This window comes from Leucoraja erinacea, chromosome 9 (genome assembly GCF_028641065.1).
Source record: "Leucoraja erinacea ecotype New England chromosome 9, Leri_hhj_1, whole genome shotgun sequence".
NCBI lineage: Eukaryota > Metazoa > Chordata > Chondrichthyes > Rajiformes > Rajidae > Leucoraja > Leucoraja erinaceus.
The window spans coordinates 23,521,659-23,536,858 of record NC_073385.1 but is presented as its reverse complement, the minus strand read 5'-3'; the positions used below and the strand labels follow the sequence as shown (position 1 = coordinate 23,536,858).

The 15,200-nt window shown below is 41.1% G+C and overlaps 1 protein-coding gene across 4 annotated transcripts in view; it reads right to left on the bottom strand.

Moving 5' to 3' along the window:
• Positions 1 to 15,200, bottom strand: part of rtn1a (reticulon 1a) — a 136,103-nt gene that overhangs the window by 12,824 nt on the left and 108,079 nt on the right. The gene's annotated exons all lie outside the window — the stretch shown is intronic.

The following is a 15,200-nucleotide window of genomic DNA, read 5'->3' as shown; positions in this document are numbered from 1 at the left end:
GTCACAAATTTGTAATCACATCTCCTTTACCAGAAGAAGCATATGTCAGGGGACCTCAGAGATTATGTGATTGTGACCATCTTCAATAAAGAGGACAGGTCTGACGATGGTAACTACAGAGAAGTTATGTCACAGGGTGAGTTAATGTCAAGATCCCCTCCATTGCCTCTGCACAGTACCTAAATGTGGTTCCCCAAGTTGAATGGGAAGATCAAAAACAGGAGTTGGCGTGTGCCAATAAATCTTGTTGATCTAACCCTGATCTAACCTTGTTGCAACGCCACAGTCCCTCACCTTCCTCTTATTTCTTGCAGATCAATAACCTAGCTCTTTACCATAGGCAATTCACAATCACAATCACAATAATACTTTATTAGCCAAGTATGTTTTGCAACATACAAGGAAGTCCATTTACCAAGTCAGTCTTACAAAAAGCAACAGAACACGCAAAACACATTTTAACATAAACATCCACCACAGAGACTGTACATTCCTCACTGTGATGGAAGGCAAAAAAAAGTTCAATCTCTTCCCTTGGAAGTCTTGAAGTTTTAAGATGCTCTGCGAGCAAGAATCACTTTTATTTAATAGCCTCATTTATGATGCTTTGCAGTTTTACTTGGAAATCAGGATATGCAAATTTATTCCTGAGGAACATTAAATGTCCAATTTCCCTCAAAATAATTAATCAATTCAGCACTGTAGGAGACTAAATTCTAGAACCTCATAAAACAGGTGTAACAATTATCATGGGCTACTGACCAACCCCACTGATGCAATGAATGCTGTGAATCAACTTTACGTTGCCTGTTCATTTCAATGAGTTCAGTACTGGCCAGCACCGATACATTATTGATTAGTTTGTGCATTATAATTTAATTAATATAATGAACAGCCAGCTCCTGTTAAAGAAGCTAACCTGTGAAACTTGTCTGAGATGGAGTACAGTGCATTCAGAAAGTATTCAGACCCTTTGCTATGACACTCAAAATTGAGCTTAGGTTCATCCTGTTTCCATTGATTATCCTTAAGATGTTTCTACAACTTGATTGGAGTCCACCAGTGATAAATTAAACTGATTGGACATGATTTGGAAAGGTACACACCTGTCTATATAAGGTCCCACAGTTGACAGTGCATGACAGGAGCAAAAAGCAAGTCATGAAGAAATTGTCTGTAGACCTCCGAGACAGGATTGTGTCGAGACACAGATCTGAGGAAGGGTATAAAACAATTTCTGCAGCATTGCAGGTCCTGAAGAGCACAGTGGTCTTTCTTAAATGGCAGAACTTTGGAACCACCAGGACCTTTCATAGAGCTGAGAGACCCTTCTAGAAGAACAACTACATCTGCAGCTCTCCACCAATCATGCCTTTGTGGTAGAGTGGCCAGACGGAAGCCACTCCTCAGTAAAAAGCACATGACAGCCTGCTTGGGGTTTGCCAAAATGCACCTAAAGGAATCTCAGACTATGAGAAACAAGGTTTTCTGGTCTGATGAAACCAAGATTGAACTCTTTGACCTAAATGCCAAGTGTCACATCAAATACAGGTGTGTCAAGCTGATAGCCAAGAAGACTGGAGGCTGTAATCGCTTCCAAAGGTGCCTCAACAAAGTATGGAGGAAAAGGTCTGAATACTTATGTAAATGTGATATTTCAGTTATTTCTTTTTAATTACTTTGCAAAAATTTCTAAACACCTGTTTTCGGTTCTTCATTCTAGGGTATTGTGTGTAGAGTGATGATAAAAAAAAATAATTTAATCCATTTTAAAATAAGGCTGTAACATAAGAAAATGTGGAAAAAAGTGAAGGGGTCAGAATACTTTCTGAATGCACTGAATATAACATGTGAAAGAACAGGCTCCAGGTTCCTTCAGCTGTACCTCTGGTTTCAGATTCTCCTCAATTAACCAACACCCACCATTCATCTAAAATCAATGTCCATCAAATCTAGACTCCTAGCTAACAGTCATGTGCTTCAACTCATCCTCACACACTTAACACCATGGTAAGTTCATACTCAATATCTCATGGCCTGCATGCGCTAAAAACTATTCAATCATAATCTTACGATGGTGACCTCATAGAGGTGTATAAAATCATGAGAGGAATAGATCAGGTAGACGCACAGTTTCTTGCCCAGAGTAGGTGAATCAAGGACCAGAGGACATAGGTTTAAGGTGAAAGATTTAATAGGAATCTGAGGGCTAACTTTTTCATATAAAGGGTATATGGAACAAGCTGCCCAGGAAGTAGTTGAGGCAGGGACTATCCCAATATTTAAGAAACAGTTAAGACAGGTACATTGATAGGACAGGTTTGGAGGGATATGGACCAAATGTGGGCAGGGTGGATTAGTGTAGCTGGGACATGTTGGCCAGTGTGGGCATGTTGGGCCAAAAGGGCCTGTTTCCACGCTGTATCACTCTATGGTACCACATGGTATTTCAATGTCCTCAATCAGATGGGACACATTGGTGGATATCCAAAGTCTAATCTCCAAGAGAGGGATAGCCCTCGCTGCGCTTGTGGTGTAGTAAATGACTGAAACCAAATCTTAATCTCTAATCCTTTTTTTCATATGGAAACATAGACAATAGGTGCAGGAGTAGGTCATTTGGCCCTTCGAGCCTGCACCGCCATTCAATATGATCATGGCTGATCATCTAACTCAGTATCCCATCCCTGCCTTCTCTCCATACCCCCTGATCCCTTTAGCCACAAGGGCCACATCTAACTCCCTCTTAAATATATCCAATGAACTGGCCTCAACTACCTTCTGTGGCAGAGAGTTCCAGAGACTCACCACTCTCTGTGTGAAAAATGTTTTTTTCATCTCGGTCCTAAAGGATTTCCCCTTTATCCTTAAACTGTGACCTCTTGTCCTGGACTTCCCCAACATCGGGAACAATCTTCCTGCATCTAGCCTGTCCAACCTCCTAAGAATTTTGTAAGTTTCTGTAAGATCCCACCTCAATCTTCTAAAATCTAGCGAGTACAAGCCGAGTCTACCCAGTCTTTCTTCACATGAAAGTCCTGACATCCCAGGAATCAGTCTGGTGAACCTTCTCTGTACTCCCTCTAAGGCAAGAATATCCTCCATCTCTTCCAATTACAGAAGGTGTTGTGGGAATGTACATCTTGCTATCCTCCCATTCAGGTATGATGTGTTTTTTTCCCCCCTTTCAGATGGACAGCAGACCCCACACATCTCCATCATGGACAGTTCACTCTGCTGCCCTCGGGCAAAAGATATTGCAGTATAAGGAACAGAAAGGCCAGGTTTTTCAACAGCTTCTTCCCCTGAGCCATCAGACTCTTGAATTCCATATAATGCACCGCAACAATGATCAATTTTATCTATCTTGTCTTTTATCTATTTTATTCTGTTGTCGTTTTATGTTGCAGACTTGCATTTGTTGGTGTATTTTTGATTGACAATAAAGTCTTTGATTGATTGATTGATTGATGATGATGAAATGGCCACTCACTGATTAGAGACAGAGTGGTATCCATTTTGGTTTCAGCAATGGTAAGACGAGGTCTCAAGCCTGAAAGCATGTACCACCAGATTCAAAAATTTCTTAATTCCTGCTGTAATCAGACTCTTGTACACAACTCTCCTATGTGAAGGATGAAATCCCGATCTTCCAATCTTATTTTTCTTCCAATTATTTTTTTGCACTAGTCTTATTTTTTGTAATTTCCTTTCTTTTAGAAATTTTGCATAATATATTTATGTATAATTTGATTATGCATGTGTATCTTACTATCCTCCCATTCAGCATGTGTTCTTTTACAATAGACAGTAGATGCAGGAGTAGGCCATTCGGCCCTTCGAACCAGCCATTCAATGCGATCATGGCTGATCATCCCCAATCAGTACCCCGTTCCTGCCTTCTCCCCATGTCCCCTGACTCCGCTATCTTTAAGAGCCCTATCTAGCTCTCTCTTGAAAGTATCCAGATAACCAACTTCCACAACTCGCTGAAGCAGAGAATTCCACAGACTCACCACTCTCTGTGAGAAAAATGTGTTTCCTCATCTCCGTTCTAAATGGCTTACTCCTTATTCTTAAACTCTGGCATCTGGTTCTGGACTCCCCCAAAACATCGGGAACAGGTTTCCTGCCTCTAGCATGTCCAAGCCCTTAACAATCTTATATGTTTCAATAAGATCCCCTCTCATCCTTTTAAACTACAGAGTATACAAGCCCAGCCGCTGCATTCTCTCAGCATTTGGCAGTCCCGCCATCCCGGGAATTAACCATGTAAACCTACTTTTCACTCCCTCAATAGCAAGAATGTTCTTCAAATTAGGGGACCAAAACGGCGCACAATACTCCAGGTGTGGTCCCACTAGGGCCCTGTACAACTGCAGAAGGAACTCTTTGCTCATATACTTGACTCCTCTTGTTATAAAGGCCAACATGCCATTTGCTTTCTTCACTGCTTGCTGCACCTGTATGCTTACTTTTATAAACTGATGAACAAGGACTCCCGGATCCCATTGTACTTCCCCTTTTCCCAACTTGACGCCATTTAGATAGTAATCTGCCTTCCTGTTTTTTTTATACCAAAGTGGATAACCTCACATTTATCCACATTAAACTTCATCTGCCATGCATCTGCCCACTCTCACAACCTGTCCAAGTCACCCTGCATTCTCATAGCATCCTCCTCACAGTTCACACTGCCACCCAGCTTTGTGTCATCTGCAAATTTGCTAATGTTACTTTAAATCCCTTCATCCAAATCATTGAAGTATATTGTATTGTAAATAGCTATGGTCCCAGCACCAAGCCTTGCGGTACCCCACTAGTCACTGCCTGCCATTCTGAAAGATACGCGTTCATCCCTACTCTGTGTTTCCTGTCTGCCAACCAATTTTCTATCCATGTCAGCACTCTACCCCCAACTCCATGTGCCCTAATTTTGCCCATTAATCTCCTATGTGGGACCTTATCAAATGCTTTCTGAAAGTCCAGGTACACTACATCCACTGGCTCTCCCTTGTTCTTGATCCTAGTTACATCCTCCAAAAATTCCAGAAGATTAGTCGAGCATGATTTCCCCTTCACAAATCTATGCTGACTCGGACCGATCCTGTTACTGCTATCACAATGTGCGGCTAGTTCATCTTATATAATTGACTCCAGCATCTTCCCCACAATTCCCTGCTTTCTCTCTCCCACCTTTCTTAAAAAGTGGGATAACATTAGCTAACATTATCTTTAGAACATTGGAAAATTATCACCAATGCATCCACGATTTCTAGCCACTTCCTTAAGTACCCTGGGATGCAGACCATCAGGTCCTGGGGATTTATCAGCCTTCAGTCCTATCAGTCTACCCAACACCATTTCCTGCCTAATGTGGATTTCCTTCTGTTCCTCCGTCGCACCAGATCCTCTGGCCACTATTCTATCAGGAACATTGTTCGTGTCCTCCTTAGTGAAGACGGATCCAAAGTACCTGTTCAACTCATCTGCCATTTCCTTGTTCCCCACAATAAATTCACGTTTTTCCGTCTTTAAGGGTCCAACTTTGGTTTTAACTATTTTTTTCCTCTTTTACTATCCTCCTTTATATTCTTGGCTAGCTTACCTTCGTACCTCATCTTTTCTCCCCGTATTGTCTTTTTGGTTATCTTCTGTTGTTCTTTAAACATTGCTCAATCCTCTTGCTTCCCGCTCATCTTTGCTACCTAATACTTCTCTTTTATTTTTATACTGTCCCTTGTCAGCCACGGTCACCCCTTACTCCCCTTGGAATCTTTTTCCCTCCTAGAAATGAACTGATCCTACACCTTATGTATTATTCCTAGAAATACCTGCCATTGTCGTTCCACTGTCATCCCTGCTAGGGTATCTTTCTAATCAACTTTGGCCAGCTCCTCCCTCATGGCTCCATAGTCCCCTTATTCAACCGTAACACTGACACCTCCGATCTACACTTCTCCCTCTCCAATTGTAGATTAAACCTGACCATATTATGGTCACTACCTCCTAATGGCTCATTAACCTCAAGTTCCTTTATCAAATCCGGTTGATTACATAACACTAAATCCAGAATTGCCTCCTCCCTGGTAGGTTCCAATACAAGCTGGTCTAAGAATCCATCACAAAGGCACTCTACAAAGTCCCTTTCTTGGAGTCCAGTACCAACCTGTTTAACACACTCACTTATCTTAAATTTTCCTTAACATTTGTGAATATTTTGCATATTTGCTAATTACTGAGTTTTCATTTAAGAACATAGAGCAAGCAGTGCAGCACAGTAGAAGGACCTTCATCCCTTATGTCTGCACCAACATTAACTGTTTTCCTCTGAACATTTCCCCTCCCATCTTAAACTATGTGCTCTAGTCTTTGGCATTTCCACCCTGGGGAAAAGGATTTGTTTGAAATCAGTTATCCAAATAACAGCAGTGAATTAACTGATAACTAAATACACCAGCCAGGATTGCATCTATAAAATAAAAAAGCATCAGAGTAATGGATGAAGGTAACAGCAGTGGTTATACCCGTATAAACCATATTTCTTGCATTGAGGAACTGGCCAGGTCATAGAATGCTTGACGATATGGCAATGAGCTAAATAAATTTACATTCCTTTTCAGTTCTGCAGGTTCTACCCTGGTCCCAGTAGTTTAGACCTATTTAAAAAAAATAGAATTTGCTGCTACAGTTGAGCTGTTTCGATTTGATAGGACAGATGGATTCAATTTCCCGAGAGCCCTCAAAGAAATGGGAACGATGTGCTAAGCACACAAATTCAGCAAGGGTGATGTCTGGTGCAGTTAAACAGTGGAAAGCTATTTATAATCGTGTGGCGAGTAACATAGTTACAGTGCCCTCCATAGTGTTTGGGACAAAGACCCGTCATTTATTTATTTGCCTCTGTACTCCACAATTTGTGATTTGTAATAGAAAAAAAAATCACATGTGGTTAAAGTGCACTTTGTCAGATTTTAATAAAGGCCATTTTTAAACATTTTTGTTTCATCATGTAGAAATTACAGCAGTGTTTATACATAGTTCCCCCATTTCAGGACACCATAATGTTTGGGACACAGCAATGCCATGTAAATGAAAGTAGCCGTGTTTAGTATTTTGTTGCACATCCTTTGCATGCAATGACTGCGATTGATGGACATCACCAGTTGCTGGGTGTCTTCTCTGGTGATGCTCTGCCAGGCCTGTATTGCAGCCCTCTTTAGCTTATGCTTGTTTTGTGGGCTAGTCCCCTTCAGTTTTCTCTTCATCATATAATAGGCATGCTCATTTGGGTTCAGATTGGGTGATTAACTTGGCCACTCAAGAATTGACCATTTTTTAGCTTTGAGAAACTACTTTGTTGCTTCCGCAGTATGTTTAGGATCATTGTCTTGCTGTAGATTGAACCGTCGGCCAATGAGTTTTGAGGCATTTCAGATTCAGATTCAGATTCAATTTTAATTGTCATTGTCAGTGTACAGTACAGAGACAACGCAATGCATTTCAGCATCTCCGTTGCAGAGAGACATAGCAAACGATTTGAATAAATAATAATAAGTGTCCGGGGGGGGGGGTGGTGATTGGCAGTCACCGAGGTACGTTGTTGAGTAGAATGACAGCCGCCGGAAAGAAGCTGTTCCTCGACCTGCTGGTTCGGCAATACACTTCAGAATTCATTAATGTACTACCATCAGCAGTTGTATCATCAATGAAGATAAGTGAGCCAGTACCTTCAGCAGCCATACATGCCCAGGCCATAACACCCCACCACTGTACTTCATGGATGAGGATGATTTTATACACTGCTATAATATCACCCTTCAGTCTCCTGCAATTATACCGACAATCATGTTTTCCTTTTTTTGCTTTTAAAACATATCCATCACTTCTTGATTATTGCATATTTCAGATGTCATTAAACATATGATAAATTACATTAAAATACTAACTTTGAAAGCAAAAGTGCCAGACACACAAGATTTCAAAAGTGGAGATTAATCAGATTTGAGGGAACAGTCAGGGTCCAATAGAACTCAACATACTTTATTTTGAATAATACCAAGGGATTTTTAATGAATGCTAGTACCAGTGGAACAAGTCTACCTCATCCACAGGATTATACGTGTTCTGGTTTACACTCTATTATTGTGTACAAAAGGTCCTCCTGGAGTAGGAACCAAAGCCGCACCAATTAGTGTCTTCAATTAAACAGCAGAACAAAGGTAAACAACACTAACACTGCAAGTTTCCAGCATTGCCCGATCAATATATTGAAACAAAAGCCATTTCAGAGCCTTTTGCTTTTTTTACCATCAGCAGCTGAATCTGATGGGGTTCTACAGCCATAATCAGGAAGGAAATAATATAGAAAATGCACATAATTGGATAACCAAATGATTTTAATCTAAAAATAATATAGCAGCACATGTGGCTGCTGAAACATTCTTTCACTGGTGTCAATAGAACTAAATTCAAAGGCACAAGCTACTACATTATGCATTTAATAGATTTAATAGATAAATTAATTTTAATCCCAATGAATACAGATGTGAGATCTGGTAGGGTGAACAAAATTGAATATATTTATCTTATTTGATTACACTGAATGCTGCAATGATGATAAACTATTTCATTCCAGGATGTTAGAACTGTAGATTGACAACATATTTTCCCAAAGCTGGGGAACAAAACTGATGAAAAACTGGAACTAAGTGTTTAAGAAGGAGCTGCAAATGCTGGAAAATCGAAGGTGGACAAAAATGCTGGATAAACTCAGCGGGTGAGGCAGCATCTATGGAGCAAAGGAAATGGGCAACATCAGGTCGAAACCCTTCTTCAGACCCTAAATGCATAGGTCTTTTTACATACGAGTTGCACATAAATGTGTTTTGCACCCATTCTTTTTTTTTTAAATATTTTATTTTATTAGAAGTAAGCACAGTCATATGGCACCAAAGTGCCTAATATATATTTTCATAATACATTTTATGTACAACTTCTTTTTTTTTTGTTACATTGAATGCACCCATTCTTGATATATGAAATGTTATCACTTCATGCAGTTAAATAATTAACAAATAAATGTCAACGAAATTTTTACAATTACGGCCTTTGTAATTAATTCTGAAGTCAATTGTTTTCATATACGGAAGAAGTATCGCTTAGAATTTTAAATTAAATCAGGGCTGGCAAGCCTCTCTGCAGCCTCTTATGAAGCGATGATCACAGGGATTCAGGCTACCCATGGCCATTGCATGCCCTCGGGTTCACTCCCCAAAAAATCATGCACTAGTACTTCAGCCACATCTCCAGCCCTCACCCTCCTTCCACCTTGTTGTCCCTCATTTTCATAGCAGCCACAGGTTGCCCAGGGAGAGATCACTTTAAAAGCATTCGCCCACTTCCCATGAATCAGTACATGAAAACTATGGCAACTGCAAAGTGTGAAACAAGCAGATCTAGAATTAACACTCTTAAAGGAGAGAGAATGACAACAGTTCATTTTTGTTAAAGCAAGGTTGTTTCAATTTTGAGATTGGGGGGGGGGGGGGGGGGGGGGGAATTCTAATTTGACAATGGATTGTACCCATTTAGTGCAGCAAAACACTCCAATTCAAATTTGTCCCCAAACATCCTAATGCCTCTTCAAGGCTCCAATTTCTAACATACATGTTAAAAAATGCTAGTAACTCTTTCACCATTTCATGATAATATTTCAGGAAAAAAAGATGACTTCTACATGAAAGGCAAAACCTGGTATTTTATTGAAACATAGCTAAAATCAGGAATATACACAGAAACATTACCTTCCAATGATACTGCACGTCTTGAAGCTGTCAGCTCATCTAATAAAACTAAATTATTGCATTCTATCTAATTACCCACGGTAAGTATGCATGGACATCTTTTGTTTGTGGAATCTACTAAACTGCAGGACAGTCAATTAAGAATATTGTACAAAGGGGAATTTTTATTTTGGCAAACATTCTTTATAATTGTCTTATCTTAGTGCAGCAGATGCAATACAAAGTACTCAGATAATTCTGTGCAGGAAAAATGATTAAACTAGAATCGTTGAAATGAAGGCCGTCTGCTACAAATGAACCAGAAATCTTCATGAATTTAATGGCTTAACAAATGCCTGTATCACCATAAATATCAATAACCTCCCATGTTAGCAAAACATTCAACAGGAACACTGGAACATAGCTATGAATTCCCTTTACAAAATGGCTGCCGAACTTGTTTACAAGATCGGTGGCAGTGTACAGTTTAATACCTTTGAAAGAGAAATGCAAATATCTATAATATTTTGCTCACTATGAGACATTATTTGACGTTCTAGTATCATTTAGAAACCGGCTTTATATTCAATCAAATGTACACTACAACAGAGTCTATTTAAATGACCATTTATTTTAGTTACCAGCTTACCCACACAAGGAGGAGTTGGAGATTTGTTCCTTTAGAGAGTTAACATTTGCACTTTAAATGGGAAGTTACTTAAAGATAAAACACTTGCTAAACCGAAATACATGCTAAAGATGTGATGCATAACCGTTCTCAATAGTCAATTGTCAGATTTATTCGTCACATACACCATTTAGTGCAGTGAAATGAACTTGCCAGCAGCGGTACAATAAAAAGAACACACAATGCACAATAAAAAATTTAACACAAAACATCCACCACAGCATTCATCACTGTGGGGGAAGGCACAAAGTTTAGTCAGTCCTCCTCCATTTTTCCTCGTGGTCGGGACCATAAACCTCCGCAGTTGCCGCTCCGGGTGGCCAGATGTAGAGGCAAGGTAAATCCCGAATCGGTGTTTCCCTACCGGTGACCGCGACTTGAAGATGACGTAGGCCGCAGGCCAGCGGCCGGAGCTCTTTCTCGAGGGATTCCCGGCAAGGGATCCCGCTCCAGATGATAAGTAAGTAAGTCAACGCCGCGCCCGCGGCTAGATGCACCGCAGACTGCGGCTTCAAGTTGCTGTAGGCCGCGGGCCGGCGGTCGGAGATCTTCTCCAGGGATCCCCGGCGAGGGATCCCGCTCCAGACGTAGCGCCAGCTGGAATCTCCGCAGACCGCGGCTTCAGGCTGTCGCGGCTTCAGGGCTTCAGAGCACTCCCTTCTGGCGACCCCCAGCGAGGGCTCGCCCACTCCGCGATGAAAAGTTCACGCTGCGCCCACTGCCGAAGCTCCGGGCCCATCTCCAGGAATGGCCGCACCAATCCTTGATGTTAGGCCGCGAGGGAGGCGACATGGAAAAGGTTACTTCTCTGTGGAGGAGACGACCGAAAATGGTTCCCCCCCTTACCCTCCCGCATCACCCCCCACACAAGACACACCGAGAGACATTAAAACAAACATTTGGACATTTAAAAACCTCACAAAAAAGTAGCATTGACTAACACGCTGCTGGCAGGGCAGCCATCTCACAGCACCCACACCAACCAACCAGACCAACTACCTGGACACAATGTTGAAAGTCTAATCAGGATTATTGTCATATGTTACATGCATGGTGAAGTACAGGTACAATGAAAATCTTGCTTGCAACAACATCACAAGCAGACTCAGACAAAATACACAAACACAAATTACACATAAATTACACATGAATTCTGCATGACAGCAAAATGCTAATGACTGCAAAAAGACAAGATGTTAGAGCAAAAGTGTCAAAATATGGTGCACATCGGTGAACATTCTTTTACGCAGTCAAGATCTGTGAATGTAGCATATCTGTGAAATGGTATATCTTTTCCCAACCTTACTTCTAGTTTGACCCTGCTCAATACAACACACCTCAATTAAAATTGGAAACTGCCAATCGTTCACCAATGAAAAGTATTGCACCCTTACATAATGTAAAACACGTATTAATAACATTATCTCATTTAAAAGGTGCAAATAACAATCAACTGCACCCAAACAGACCCATCGCACCGATTGCTTTAGAAACATAGAAAATAGGTGCAGGAGTAGGCCATTCGGCCCTTCAAGCCTGCACCGCCATTCGATATGATCATGGCTGATCATCCAACTCAGTATCCCATCCCTGCCTTCTCTCCATACCCCCTGATCCCTTTAGCCACAAGGGCCACATATAACTCCCTCTTAAATAAAGCCAATGAACTGGCCTTAACTACTTCTGTGGCAGAGAATTCTGTGGCAGAGAATTCCACAGATTCACCACTCTGTGACTTCCCCAAAAAACAAGATTTTCTCAGTATTGATGTGGATAGAGAACTGGCTGGCAAACAGGAAGCAAAAGAGTAGGAGTAAACGGGGTCCAAAAGTGGGGTACCCCAAGGCTCAGTACTAGGACCCCAGCTATTTACCTCTTATCCTTAAAACTAAGCTGTGATCTTATCCTTATCGCTAGTTCTGGACTTCCCCAACATCGGGAATAATCTTCCTGCATCTAGCCTGTCCAACCCATTTAAGAATTTTGTAAGTTTCTATAAGATCCCCCCTCAATCTTCTGAATTCCAGCGTGTACAAGCCGAGTCTATCCAGTCTTTCTTCATATGAAAGTCCTGCCATCCCAGGATTCAGTCTGGTGAACCTTCTCTGTACTCCCTCTATGGCAAGAATGTCTTTCCTCAGATTAGGAGACCAAAACTGTATGCAATACTCCAGGTGTGGTCTTACCAAGACCCTGTACAACTGCAGTAGAACCTCCCTGCTCTTATACTTTGTCACCTTAACTCAGAGAAATGTGCATAACATTTTTGGAGGAGCAGTAACAAAGTCAATTACATTGACAGTTGACAGATACTACGGAAGATGGTTAATATCTAACCTCCCACACCCCCTCCCCTAATTACATTCCTCTTCACTACAACTTCTTCAGACTTACAAACAGCAGCTGGTATTTAGATGCTTCAATTTCATTATCTTGTCATTCAATAAAATCATATCTTTCTTTAAATAGATATACTGACAATCCCAACCTGAATAGTCAATGATATAAGAGCAAGAAAATGGAGCTACTAACACACTCTTACTGGATTTCGTGCTCACAGTAATCACCACAGTAATCACTGTGTTAAAGGCAGGATCTGTAGAGTTGTCACATCACCAAAATGGAGCTTGCATGCTAGTTTTGCTGCAGAAAAGTGCACAGATGACTTTGATGGTAAAGCCTGGATAAAAAGGGTGATAGACTGGATTGTGCATTAGCAGAGCTGTTGGAAAGCCTGCATGTATTTATTGTCAAGCAACACACAGGAGTCCAGCTGTAACATTGCAGAACTTTGTGCAAATGTTAGAGCCCACTCATTCCCAGCATGGAGGAGACAGCCAGTTCCATTTGAACACCTGTAATCGTGCAGCAACTGGCCAAATTCAGTCGATTTACACTACAAAAAGATGCCACAGTATGTTTTGATGCTGCAATGAAAATTGAGACTTCTATTGTCCAAGTTTACTATTATTAAGTTGTGATTGTTGCTATCACAGGTCAGTTTCCATCTCGTAGGGGGGTTTGCATGCGTCACACCTGGGCTTCCTGAGACCATGTGAACTCTCTTCCACTAATGTGGAGACATATCAGCAACATATTCCCACTAATGACGCACCATCAGATAAAGGCGGTCACAGGTGTTCCCAATGTCAAGAATGTTGAGAACATTTCATTTCCTCTTGTCAGAGCACAGCAGTTACAAGCAAGCTGGTGGCATTGCAAGATTTGCAGAGTTCACCAAGATATAGTGAGCCACAACATTAGGAAAGATAGACACAGAGGAGAGTCACCAAAATTAAATGATTAACAGGTTCTTGATTAGAATGGTGCCAAAGGTTATGAGGAGAAGGCAAGAGAATGAGGTTGAGAGGGAAAGATAAATCAGCCATGATTGAATAAGAGTCACCATTTGTAGAAATCAGGGGCATATAGGGGGGGTTGCACGTAAGGTCAAATTCCGTCACTTCCGGTATATGTTATTAAATGATGTACAACGAAATTTAAAAATGTCAACAGGTTCAAACATTTTGACTAAATAAATATCACGAAAATACGCATAAACACCCAACCCTCCATCCTTCTGTCGATTTCACAGTGTAAAGGTGCCAAAGGTTATGAGGAGAGGGAGGTCCAAGAGAATGAGGAACTGTGTAAGAGGTAAGGAGAAAGATCAAATCAGCCCATGATTGACGCATACACAGTAAGTAGACTTGATAAAAGGACAGGGCCTGAGTGATGGTCCTAACTCAGGAAGTTGCTCTGCTATTCAGCAGCGCAGTGTTCACAAATATAATGAAAGCCACCCTCTTCACAGTTTGTAGTCAAAATCATTCTTCCTGAAGGCAAATAGGGTCTTTAAGGGTTGGTTACGTCCACACCAAGGTCACTGGGTCATAGGGCATGGAGTGCCGCTAAATGGTGTTGCTGTGGTGGGCCAACTGGAATGGTGACATCCGTACGCACTTCCGGTATGATGTTATGATAATGCTAGAAACGCATATTTTCCCTACCTGTTAAAAACCAGTTTGTCCACCAAATGTTGAATACTTTTTACTGGTAAAAAAAAATGTTGTGGAAGTTGCAGGGTAAGTGTGAGAGACATGTACCCAACTTTAGAATTCCAAACGTGAAGCGAAATTAAGGTATAGAGAAGCGAGAACTGAAGGGACTACAGCAGCTAAAATGCTTGGTAAACATAGAAAATATTGGGAATTATCGCGTTTGCTCACTGCATTTCATCAAATAAGGCATTATTTGTGTTTTTTCTTGATTCCTTTGGTATCTAAAAATTCTCAGAAGTGATAAATCTGGCTGTAAATTTTTCTTCAGATGCGTTTTCATTTTGTATGTAAAAACCCACGAGAACCATGGGCGATTTAAAAAAATTACAGCCAGATTTATCACTTCTGAAACTTTTTAAGATGCCAAAGGAATCAAGAAATAACACAAATAATGCCTTGCTGTTGATGAAATGCAGTGAGCAAACGGCCAATGTTCGCCAAGCACTCTGGCTGTTGTCCCTTCAGCTCTCGTTTCTATCTACCGTCATTTCTCCTCACTTTTGGAATTCTGAAGTATGCTAAATGTCTCACACGCTTATCCCGATTTCCATAATTATTTACAGCGCAAAAATTGACAATTTCAGTGGGGTTTAACGGGCCCGCTACGCTGGAAACAATGGTAAGTGCCTACCTGCAGTTCATCGCATGTAATCCATTTGGAGTAGC